This window comes from Lissotriton helveticus, chromosome 7 (assembly GCF_964261635.1).
Source record: "Lissotriton helveticus chromosome 7, aLisHel1.1, whole genome shotgun sequence".
Classification (NCBI taxonomy): Eukaryota; Metazoa; Chordata; class Amphibia; order Caudata; family Salamandridae; genus Lissotriton; species Lissotriton helveticus.
Window position 1 is genome coordinate 1,344,511,436 of NC_136068.1, and position 13,594 is coordinate 1,344,525,029.

A 13,594-nucleotide genomic window follows, 5' to 3' on the forward strand; every position below is an offset into this window, starting at 1 on the left:
TGCCACTTTTATTTTAAGAAAAGTATAAAAATCTAAGTTAGTTAAAGAATGTTTTTGAGCCAAGGTGGAAGAGGGCAATGGCTCATTATTAGCACCATAAAGATGGTAAACAAGAGAAATCCCTTTAGCCGCCCAATAGGCCATAAGAGTGGGAGTAATATTAAGTTTAATTTTAGAATTCCGCCAAATAGACGACCACTTAGTTTTATGTAAGGGGATTGCCACTTTCTTGTCCACACTCCGTACCGCAGCAATTGTATCAAGAATGATAGAACGAGAAAACCTGATATGTAAAGTAGATGTGGTGCAAAAAGAGGCAGTCGGCAAAGGAGATGCTAATTCTTGTTTTATTAAAAGCCAAGAGGGAACAGGAAGAGGCGGAAGAGAAAACCAAAGAGCACCTTGAGAGGCCAAAAAGGCAGTTTGGTACTTTCCCCAATCAGGAAAATTGCAACCTCCCATATCATAAGGTCGTCTCAAGAATTTGTAAGCAATTCTAGCACGTTTGTCATTCCACAAAAATTTGGAGGTCAGAACATCAAGTTCACGAAAAAAGGAATCTGATAGCTTAACGGTAGCATGGACGATACAAAATTAACAATGTGTGTTATCATCATTTTAAGAGTCTGGAGGCGACCCCACCAAGAAATGTGTTTCGGAGACCATGTATCCAAAAGACGACGCACTTTAAGAAGAGTCTGAGATTCATTATAGGCAGAAGTGGCGTATAAAGTAGAACAAAAATAAATACCTAAGTATTTTAGATGAGTAGGCTGCCATTTAAACCCCGCAGAGACCATATGTGACGGGAAACAATAGGCATTCAAAGGGAACATTTCCGTCTTATCTTTGTTTAAGGTATACCCTGAAACCTTGGAGAAGAGTGAGATGGTATCTGAAATAGCAGGGATTGCCAAGGCGATATCGTCTGAGAAAATAAGAACATCGTCCGCATAGGCAGCTGTTTTTATACAGTGAGATCCAAAAGAAAAACCCTTCATATCTGGGTGTAACTCAATCAATCTGAGAAGAGGATCAATAGATAGTAAAAACAAAAGCGGAGATAAAGGACAACCTTGTCTCGTGCCCTGACGAAGATTAAAAAAGGACGACGTAGCACCATTAACTCTGATGTTAGCTCTAGGTTGAGAATATAAGGACATTACCATATTAATAAAGGAGTCACCAAGGTTATGAGCACACAAGACAGCACGAAGAAACGGCCACGAAACCTTATCAAAGGCCTTTTCAGCATCAAGGGCCAAGGCCGCGGCAGGGAGTCGAGATCGTTTAGCTGATCCAAGAATATGACAAAAAGTGCGTATATTATCTCGCGCAAGACGACCCTTCACAAACCCGGTTTGAGAGGGATGCACAAGATGGGGAACAAAGGATTCCAATCGTTTGGCCAGGATTTTGGCAAAAATCTTAGCTTCCATGTTGAGAAGAGAAATAGGTCGAAAATTTTTGGGATCTGAATGATCTTTCCCCTCTTTCGGAAGCACCACAATAGTAGCTTCAGCTGCAGTACCAGAGACAGACCCATCTTTAACAAAAGAATCAAAGACAGATTGCAATTTGGGAACAAGCACAGGAAGGAAAGTTTTATAAAACAAAATAGGATACCCATCAGGGCCCGGGGCTTTGCCAGAACGAGTAGCTTTAATTGCGGAAACAATTTCCTCGGGGGAAATTGGGGCATTTAAAAAAGTGCGAGCTTCCTCTGAAACGATCTGAACCGGAATAGATTTTAAAAAATCTTGGCAGTGCTCAAAAGAGGTTTGATTAGAAGGAGTGTATAAGTTATTATAAAAATCACGAAAAACACCAAGAATGTCCTCCGTCTGAAATTTTTTAGAACCCGAGTGGTCCGTAATAGAAGAAATTTGAGAGGATTTAAATGAGGAATCTTGAAATTTTAATGTAGCTGCAAGAATCTTCCCAGCCCGATTCTTCAACAGTAATCTTTTGGATTTCTGCGCTTGTACTCCAATATGGGCTCTTTTGGTAACTATAGTATTATATTTGCATTTTATTTGTTTTATTGATTGTAGGCAGGATGCATCTGTAGATTGTCTAAAGGTAGATTCCAAATATTTTATTTGGGTTGATAAATCAGTAAGCTCTTTCTAAATATCAGAATTCCGTTTGGACATACATTTAATAACCTGACCACGGAAAGTGCATTTAAACGAATCCCAAAGGACAATCGGGGAAGAAACTGAACCTTCATTCTCATGGAAAAAAGTTTCTATTGCATTAGAGAATTCATTAACCTGAGCAGTATCATGTAAAACTTCTGTATTTAATCTCCATGAGCGAGCGCAGGATTTAGGAGCAAAGGACAACAAAGTAAAAGTAACCGCCGCATGATCAGAAATCAAAATAGGATGAATAAGCGGAGAAGAGGAGGACGAAACTAGAGAAGAGTGAACAAGTAGATAATCAATCCGAGAAAAAGAAGAGTGAGGTGAAGAAAAGAAAGAAAAGTCACTACCAGTGGGATTGTGAAGCCGCCATATATCTTGAAGCTGAGTGAGGGAACACATGTTAAGCATTTGTTTATGGGATTTTGGAGGACGAAACTGAAAAGCTGAATTCCTACCCAAAATGGAATCCATCGGTAAGTTAAAATCGCCGCCAACAATAAGATTCCCAGCATGTGGGGTATCATGTAATTTTGTGGTAATCGCCTTCCAAAAGGTCGGGTCATCAATGTTAGGGGCATATATATTCAGCACATAAAGAACATTATGTCCATCAGACAATTTGGTTAACAGCCAACGACCTTCAGAATCGTGATCAGAAGAAATTATAGATAAACCTGAAGTCTTTGAAATTAAAGTAATGACCCATTTCGTTTGCCCGAGGCATCAGAACAGCAGACATCAGAAACCCACCCTTTTTTCAAAAATAACGCCTCTCTGGTAGAGACCTTGGTCTCTTGAAAAAGAATCAGGTCCGAAGAAAGAGCTTTACAATAATCTAACACTTTTGACCTCTTTACCGGATGATTTAAACCCTTAACATTAAGGGATAATACATTCAAACCCGGCATGGAAAGATATACAAAAAAAAGAAAAAAGACACCATAAATGACAGAGAAATAACCAACTGCACAGAGACAAGGAACCAAATAGCAAACAGAAAGCGCGCAGAGGGATAATCCATGTGGGAAATCCGAAAATAGAAAAAAAGAAGACAGAGAAGAAGAAAAGAGAAGGGAGATAAGAGATAGCAGGGGAGGCCTGAAAAAGACCAATTCATACTAAGGAGAACGTGAAAAAGCAAGCAAGGGACCCGTACAAGGAGGGAAAATAAATAATATCAATAGCCCCAATAGATTACCTAATTAATGACAATAAAGTAGGATAAAGCAACAGTCGAAATATTGACAAAGATCAGCATAATACTATAAAGAAGAACAATGCAACAAGCAACTCAGTAAAGTCACACCGAAGTACTAAAATAAGAACAAGTGTCATACCTATAATACGTAATAACATTAGTCAGTTTGATACTGAAACACACAGTGTGGTAAAGTAAAACAGAATACACAAATCCATGAAGATAACTATGTGTAGCCTTAAAATAGACATTCATTATTAAACAATCCTTAACTGACAAAAACCTACGATATGTAATTAAAATCGAAAACACACGAGCCTATGAAAAAATATAAGAAGAGAAAGGAAGAGAGTAGAAGAATAGACATCGAAAAAGAGAGAGAAGAGATGATACATATCAGAGAAATATAACAATTATTAACAAAGAGGCATCAAATAATGAAAATTGACCTGAGATGAATATTGACATAAAATATATAACCACTAGGGCTAAGGAGAAGAAAATGAGACTAAAATATTGATCAACTAAGAAGCAAGCAAGAAGGACATAGTAGTAAAAAGAACAAGAAGGAGAGATTATATATACCAAAAGCGTAAACAACAAAACTCAGAAAGAAGGAGAGAATACAGAAATAAGAATTACGCAGGAGAAGGGTAGAATAGAAAAAGACGTACGAAATGTGAGTACATTTGAAAAATCATAAGCATTAGAAAAAATGTAAGAGAAGAAAGAAAGAGAATAGGAGAATAGAAGCAAAGAAGAAAATAAAAAGGTGATACACACTAGAGAGAGGTAACTTTAGTAAAAGATAAGCATCAACCAAAGAAACTGTCCTGAGATGAAAGTGAACGTAAAATATAAACCCCAAGAGGGGAACCCGAGATAAAGAGATGAAAAATATTGATCGACTGAAAAGTAATCAATATATACATAGTAGTAAAGAATGCAAGGAAGAGAAGTTAGAGAAACATAACGGAGTATACAACATGGCTATGAAGAAAGGAAAGAGTACGAAACAGAACAGAAAAACTCCAATAACGGAGTTAAAAGTCACTACAGCAGTATACTATCAGCAAGAACAGGAAGAGGAAACATAAGAATACAGAAAGCCACCATAAAGGAGACCGAAGGAGACATTTCAAGTGCCCGAAGCACCAGGATGCTGGGAAGTCGCCCTTTGAATCTCCATCTGTATCTCCATCTGATTGTCCAGGAAGGTAGCTAAGTCCGCCGACTCATCGAAAATCCTGGAACGTCCCTTGTAGGAAATGCGGAATTTGGAAGGACCAGCAAAGGAAAAGGGAATGTTCATCTCAGAAAGACGTTTCCGAAGATTAAGGAAGCCCTTCCTCCTTATGACTGTATCCCTGGCAAAGTCTTGAGAGATTGAAATTCGATGTCCTTCCCAAACGACATTTTTAGTCTTGCGCATGTGAGAAAGAATTTGTTCTGTATGTTGATGACGCAGTGGCTTAAAAATTATCGCTCTTGGCTGGGTGGCAGACTTAGAACGAAATGTTGGAACACGATGTGCTCTTTCTATCTCAAAGTCTCTCTGAAATGAGATTTGTAAAGTATCAGGAAGCCAATGATACAAAAAATCAATCATAGAGGAAGATGATTTCTCTGCATCTTCCGGCAGACCAAAAATGCGTAGGTTAGATCTACGATGACGGTCCTCCTGCTCAGTGAGATCCTTACGCAAAGCCGCCATTGAACGCTCCAAGTGGCTGAGAGACCTGGTTTGCTTCTGTATATTATCCTGAGAGGAACTTATACGTGACTCCGTGGCCGATACACGAAGAGAAAGGGCTTTGAAGTCATTCCTAATAGCGGACACCTCCACTTGTAGTAAATCCGTATTAGTCTTTGTAGATTGTGCAATATCATGCACCTCATTAAGGCGCGATAATATCGCGTCAAGAGTAGAGGTGGTGTCTGACTGAGCAGTCTCAGGTGTAGGAGACAATGACTTAAGACGTTTAAGCGAAGCACCAGCATCTTTTGGGTCTTTATTAGTTGTGGACCGGCCCATACTTGCAGCCATGAAGAGACAGACCCTAAGAAAAATACACAGCCACTTGAGAGAAAAAACTGCGTAGTTGCACCAAAAAAAAAAAAAAGAAATACAGCACACCGAACGTAAGGAGCGCTAAATCAATGACAGTGGCGGACTTATATGGTGAGCAGGCATCAAAATGTATGGCAGAGCCTCATATAAATCAAGAGGTTACATCAAGCACATCGTGAGGAAAAAGCAGTTCCCGCCACAGAGATCAGTACTGAAGAAAGAGAGAGCCTGCAACACAGTATCTAGCCAAGCAGCACACAGAGCATAAAAAAGGAAAAAAAAGATGTTACCATGTTCCGCGCCGTGAGGAAAAATGACCAGGATATCCCCACACCGGCAATAATGTAGCAAAAACGGCACTTCTGAGGAGAAAGCGCCGGCTCCGTCACAAGCGGTAAGATGGCGGCCGCCCGTGAGGAGACCGAGCGTCACAGCAGCTTGCCGGGGAAAACATGCAGCCGTCGGCAGAATTCGCCGAAAATGATGTCAGACAACTCCTGTCATGTTCCGGCACCTGGAAATGTCATTCCAGTGAAGAGGGGCAGTCAGGAAGCGGCTGATAATCTCCGACAGCCCCCGCTCACCTGGGAGCTCAAGCGCGACACGCCATGTTCCAGCGGCGCGCAAGCCACGCCCCTCCGGCGCGCAAGCCACGCCCCTCTAGCCAAATGGTGTTTTGTGAACGGATGTGATCCGGGAATGTTGGCCACTTTTTGGGGGGTGCCAGGGCCGAAATGTGATCCTAATCCGACCCTGGAAGTACTCCTTGCACAGAACTACGTGTAATGTGTGTGGTCCAGAGCTTTTATGGGACAATTACACATGTCACAAGAAAAACTACTCCGGTTTGCATGCCCCTCCCGGCACATGAAGAACTGACAACGGATTCATGAACACTTCTAGGAATGCCTAAACAGTGACTCTGCCAGATGACAAAACTGCTAAAGAAAGGCATTAAATTGCCTATGAAGCATGTGAAAGGAAACTGTGCACTTTGAAAAGGGATGCTCAAACTAAGTTCACACTTGGTTTTATAAAACCACTGTATTGTAGATTATGCAGGACTGAAACCAAAAAGAGCAAATAATCCAGGAGCAGGAAGACACTGGCAACGTAAAAAACACAGAAGGCAAACAGTAAAGTGGAGCGCTGAGGTGCAGGGAAGCACACTGTGCTTCAAAGTAACACCGGGAGCGTGATTAACGCAACACATAATCTCCCTCCCAAAAAATGAATGTGAATTGAGATAATGTAATTGGTGCACATTTAAAGCGCTCCAATACCTTAACAGTCAAAATGCAACACACAATCAGCTCTGCTCCTTAAAGTTAAAGTGACGCCCTTTATAAATATATAAAGGTGCGCAATTTTGAACAATTAAGAACAGATGCTTCCGAAGACGAAGCGGAAGTGTTGGGGGGAAGAAAAGGGGGGATTTAGGGAACAGGCTCTGTATGCGGCGCTGTGCCCCCACGAGTGGCGAGGAAACGGTGTAAAGAAACAAGCATTTGCAATGCAATAGCACTCGTATTTACGAGAGACCTATTACATTGTAAACAGGAGCGGGGGCGGACGGGGGCCAGGGGGAGGAGAAGGCACAAACAACATGAGTGCAGGCAGGGGGGGCGAGAACGCATAGACTGCAAGAGGGGGGGAGAAGGCACGGGCAATAAGAGAACCCCATTAAAGAAAATAGTGCTCACAGTCTAAAGAACACATAAGGTGCAACACTTGAAGTAAAGGGGCCAGAAGCCATGGAAGGATACAATTGAAGCATTGGCGTTATAAGGAGGGACTGTTAAGCATTTAAACCATGCAGAAGGCAGCATTTAGGAAGAACAAAAAAAAAGCCAATGAAAAATATGGGTGGGGGAGTGGGCGGGGCTTCCCTCACGTAGTCAACTACCACAGATCAACCCCAGAGCAGCGTTTTCACGCTGGCTCAGGGCTCGCCCTAACAAAAGACACACTTACTGACCCAGGACACGTTTAAAAATGCAATGCAGGATACAACACCGCTCCTTCCCTGATATCTCAACAACAAACAACATAATCAGTCAACACCGATGTCAATGATCATCAGACCTGTCAGCCTTAGGGTGGTCTTCCCCCCAAATTTTTGCCTTCCTCCTTCCCTCTTTCTGACCTTGTTTTTGCCGGTATTAGGACTCAGAATACTTTACCACTGCTAACCGGTGCTAAAGTGCTAGCGATCTCGCCTCTAAACATGTAGTATTAGTTTATCTCCCATTGGCATATTTATTTTACTCATAAGTTCCTTGTAAAGTAGCACTATCGGTGCCAGGGGCCTCTAAATTATATGCTACAAGTTGGTCTGCATCACTGATTGTGCCACTCACGTAAGTAGCCCTTTAAACATGTCATTGCAGGGACTGTGTGTGCGATATTAAACTGCCATATTGGCCTAGCAAAATAAACCTTTTGCGGGACCCAAACCTTGCTTTATAATATATATAAGTCACCCATAGGGAAGGGCCTGGACAGCCCAGAGGGCAGGATTGAATGTTGTTAAAAAGTAGGACATGCACATTTAGCTTTTACATGTCCTGGTAGTGAAAAACTATAAAATTCATTAGTCACTACTGCACGGCCTACCTATTCCGTAGGATAACATTGGAGTTACCATATTGCTGTTAATAAACAGTAATTTCCAAATGGGTGTGCAGGTAACCAGTTCATAGTTGGTTGGTGTATCTGGAATCCTAATTTAACCCCTTCAGCGCTGATGACAAAGCCAGCTCGTCATGGGCTGACGCATGACGAGCGCATGACTAGGCGCATGACGAGCTGGCTTTGTCATGAATTATGGGATTCATAGGAGGTCAGCACCCAGCGGGAATTGCCTTAGCAGGCAAGGTGTTAAAAATCATAATTTATAATAAAGTAGGATTTTAAATTACAATACTGAAAATGCAACTTTTAGGAAATTGGCATTTTCTTGCTTTAGCCATTTGGTGCCTTCGGATACTCTGCCAGTAAGAAGGGCTGATTGCTGCTGAAGGACTGCCACTCTACTGGACTTCTGTTGTGCTGTGCTGACCTCTAGATTCCTGCCCTATTACCTGAGTAAAAAGGTCTGGACCTGCATCTCTCGAATCCAGAACCCAGAGTGACTCCAAGGGCTAGTTGGTTGGCATTCTGGTCTGAAGTATCAGGGGTATAAACAGGCTTCCAACAAATTTGCATTTGCACCTGGACTCTGCCATGTGTCAGTTTACACTACCAAATGTGGAGAAGTGTGGCTCACCGGTTAGAGGCGGCAGACCCAGAAGCAGAGGTCGGCCCGGGACCAGGGTTCAATTCCCGACGCGCCAGGGTACGGAACCAATGTCAGCGGGCTCGATAAATCTCGCCTCGGTGCCTCTCTAACCATCGGTCCCACGCTGCAACTCTGGGCAATAGCTTGCTTAATCTCCACAACAGCCCCCTCGCTGCTGGGGATGCCTGGCTTCACCTTGGGGATGCCCAACAGGGACCATCTCACAGGGAAAGCCAGGACGGGTTCCCCAGCGGCACACAGCGCCAAGAAACCATGCGGTGAACGTGCGCTCTACAAATTCAGACTAACATAACATAACATAACAAATGGTGCCACCCCAGTACTGGACCCTTTCAAGTGGGCCCAAGGTGCTCAGCCAGCCTGTGGAACCAGTGAAACTGAGGCATCTCCTCTGCTGCATGATGCAACCCCTGGCAGGACCAATACATCGCCGGTGTTGCATTGATTGGACCTGCACAGCCGCTGCAGCCCGCATCACGTACCGAACCGCAACTGCGCAATACATCCTTGGCACAGGCCCGCTCATCTCTTGTCGATTGCAGCCTTGACGACATCAGACTCTGCAATGCAGGCTCGTAGCTCTTCGGAACCAATGCATTTGACCCTATTGCACGTCGCATCCGACACTGGACTTTGCATTGCAAGACCCTTCGACTGGATCTTCGACATCCACACAGAAGGACCTTGCACCGTAGCCTTGCTACATATTGAAACCAATGAATCGCCTCAGCTGCACAACTCATCTTCGATGTGGATCCATGCAACGCCCAGCAAACCATGATTTAGGATACTTTTGTTCACTGGGCATAACTGGGACCCTGTATTCAGACTGGGCTCTATCGTGGTTGACCTGAACGTGTGACTTTGTCCTGGTCGGGCACAACCAGAGATCCACAGTTGGCGCTTTATGCTTGTTGGCTTTATTTTCTTCATAAACTTTAAAATTCAATACCTCCGGGTCTACTGTTTTGATTTTTGTTGTTGTGGTCTTGTTTCTTTACTTTAAAAAACTCTATTTTCGTGCTGTGTAATCACTTTGTTACTGTTTGAAATGTTGCACAATGCTTTACACATTGCCTCCAAGTTGAGCCTGATTGATCTTTGCTAAGCTACCAGGGGCAGAACACCATTATATTATGGGTTTGATTGTGTCGATTTCAGTCCCTCTGCAGCACTCCTAGCGACTGGGCAGACTGGGCACCGCACTAAGTGTAAATGAATAAACAGTTATAGGTTTGTATTCTCTACTGTCAGACCTACTTCTCATTTGGTATGGAAGGCTGAGAGGTGGCCATCAGGGACCCGAGTGACCCTATATTATATATAATGTGTGCAAAAATGTTGTTTTGAAATGTATAAATTTGATAAAAAATGATCAAAAAGTTCTAATGAAGTAATAGAAATTAAATAAAGGATTGATTCAAGAAACTAGGGTCCCCTCACTTTATGTTTTACTCGAAGGTGGGATGAAAAAATACACAGTGAATTAAGATAGGCAGCATTGGCAATTTTTTGGTATATGGGTAATTGATGGTGGGCTGGACGATGAAATGTGGGTTTGTCACGTAATGCTTTTATTGTACACATGGAATTGGTTTACTGTAAATGAGGAATGTTTGCCTGAAGCATAATATTTTGTATAAAAAGGGTTGACTGGCTTTGTAAGATTGAGCAGTCTCCTGAGAATATACACTGTGTTGTATTTCTAGGATACCTGTTACTGGCTGCAGCCAATAAAGTTGATCTTTGACGTCCCCAAGAAGTCTCTGCGTTTCTGTAGTCTGGGACAGGAGAATCCGAAGTCTTTGGGTGTGTCCCCTGGCACCGCCGGGTTCTAAATAACCCGGTACTACATTTGGCGCCCAACGTGGGGCGATTTCAGCGGTACCGGTCCAAGCCTGAGGTTCGTGAGGAGCTTCGTGTGAAAATTCTGGAGGAAGGCCAACCACTTCATCGACCCCTGTATGTCGTCGTGGTCCGAAAGTCTTTGCCGCGAGGTTCCCCGCTTTCCGACGGCTACGAAGGACTGCTGCCCTGACTATCGCCCTGTCTTGGACCCTTTGATGATTTGTAGAGCGAGACGATAGACGAGTCTTCTGGTGACGCCATCGATACCTCAGTTAAGTATGAGTGGAGCGTCTCCCAGTCCTTAGTTTTGGTTCTTAGTTTTGGGTACCCCTTTGGGATCTTTGATTTGGAACTTGCAAGTACCAAAGCCGGGGGACTCGTGTATTCACAAGATTATCGTTTTTGATATTCCCTTGAAGTTTGAAGCTAGACTAGAGAGCGAAGATGCCTGGTCTTAGCAGACTTGGAAATTTGTTTTGTTGTGGTCGAAATAGGGATTCCCGATTGGAGGACTCGTGTCCGGTTCCTCCGATTGGAACTCCAACCTATGAGCTTTATGTGAAGCATGGCGTGGGCCCCATCACATATAATGAAGTATGGATCCAATACACCAGGAAGGATGGTGTTCTAAAGTGGCCCCAATATGGTAGTTTTGACACGGAGATTTTAGATAATCTAGAGGTTAGACTTTTTAAGAAGAAAGCCCGGCCGGCGATGTTTGACTCTTCCGCCTATGGCGAAAGGAAGCCAAACAGAAAGAAATTAAATTAGCAAAAAGAAATAAAAGAGAGAAGGGTATCTCGATAATGCAAGCTGCTATGCAGTATAAAAATAATGAAGAAGAACAAGCAAGTGAACAGTTGCACAGGCAACGTAAAATGGCGATTGATAAATGTTATCCAGTTTTGCCACCTCTCCAGCAAGATGCAGCAAAGGAACTCGAGAAAGATCCTTTAATGTCTCATTTATTGAGTTCGCCACCCCCTATGCGCAGAGTGCTACAGCACCTCTGCAACCCTTAGTTGTGCAACCTCCAATTGTTTTGCCCCAAGTTCTTCCACAGCCGCCAGCTCCTCTTCAGTTGGCTCCTACTGCTACAGCGCAACCTTCTCAAGGGCCGCTGACTTTGCTACCTGCTCCGTCTTCAATCCCTATGACTTGTCCACCTGTTCTTGCTGCTTCCTCTGCTACTGCTCCTACATTGGTTTCCTCTCAATCCGCTTTATCTCCTGTTCTGTCGACTTCTCCTTCTGTTCGACAGAGAATGACTGATACTGTTGCTAGTCTTTTCTCTCCTTTCTTTGGGTCGTTAACTACGACCCCTGTTTCAGAGCGTAAACAGTTACGTAGCCAACTGCCTGACTCTAGAGAGAAGGGAGTATTGGATCATTTGGCGCATAAATGGGTTACCGATTCTACAAGATATGAGCTAGCGTCTGTTATGGATGTCTTCCGACAATGGGAAGCACCGAAGCAGAGATATGTTTTTGATAAAATGTGTGCTTTTGTTTGTGAAGAATTGGAAGATAATGATTTGGAATCTAATCCGCCTGAGTTGTGCTGTGTATGGTTCGAATTTGAAAAAGGCACGATTGTGGGTTCCGATGTTGAGAGAGCAGTTGCGACATTGTTGTCGTTTAGGAGTGAGACTATTTCTCAACCGTTGTTTGAGCCTGATCTTTCTGTTAAGAGGAAAGTGAAACAATATCCAATGAGAGAAGTTCCCCCAGTTTGGAGAGAAGGGGACCCAAACGCTAATCCAATTGTTCCGCCACATTTTCAACGTGTTTGGGTACATGTTCCATGGAAACAGGCTGAAGTTTTGGCTCTTAAGCAGACTTTGCCTGAACCCCGTAAAAATCCTGCGGGGTATTATAAGGAATTATCACAGACCGCAGACTCATGTATTATGAATTTAGCTGACATAGACATGTTATTTGGAAATGTTGTTCCGCAGCCTTTGTGGGGATTGATTCGTCATACGGATCATGCACAAGAGTTAGGTGATTCATGGGTTAATATCGCTGCTGCAGATGGCCGACAAATTGGTGGCGCTAAACCTGAGCCCTTAGTTGCAGACCTCCCTGGTATGATTGTTACGTACATGAAGACTTTAATGCCTGCTATGCGAGTGAATTGGGCCAAATTGTCTGCATGTAAGCAGAAGAAAGATGAAACTGTGTCCGATTTCTTTAGTAGGTTTGAAAAAAACGTTTATCGACCACAGTGGTCAAGACATGAGTACAGAAGGTGGTCAACGGTTGTTCGTTGACAAGTTTGTACACAATTTGCTTCCCGAGCTGCGTAAGAAATTGAAAGATTCAGAGAGTTCGTGGGCCGTTTCCTCATCAACACAGCTATTGGCTACTGCACAGTACTACGAAAATAGAGATAAGGATGAGGAGGATAGAGCAGACAAGAAAAACTAAAGAATTGAAGACGAAGGTTCTTCTACAGCAGGCGTATCCGCCTCGTGGTTGTCAGCATGACTATCAGCAACCTCAGCAGTTTCAGAGGAACTCACAAAGGTTCGAGTTTTCTCAACCACGTTTTCCTATAGGCCCTAATCAATGTGCATATTGTAAAGAAGAGGGTCATTTTAAAAGTAGCTGCCCTGTTTTGTCACAGCGTATGAATGGTGTTTCTAGCGCAAGAGGTCGAGGTGTTCCACAAGCTCCTAGAGGTAGAGGACGTGGAAATTTCCCCCAGAACGCGCGTTCCTTTCCTCCTCAAAATTCAATGAATAGTTTTGATCAGCAGAATAACGCGTCTGGCAGGACGACTCAGTACTATGCTGAAGACTACTATGCAGAAGGTGAGAATATGGAAGGTGATGATTGCTAGGACAGCCATAGACAAAGAAAGGGAGTTGTTTCAGTTCCTGTAGATCAGAGTGGACCTTATGTTGAAGGGATTACATCAGGTGTGTCAGAACCTTTTCTGTTGGATACTGGTGCTACGAAGAGTTCTATTATGCACTCTAAACTCCCTGGCGCACCTTTGTCTGGCGAGACGAATGTTTCAGT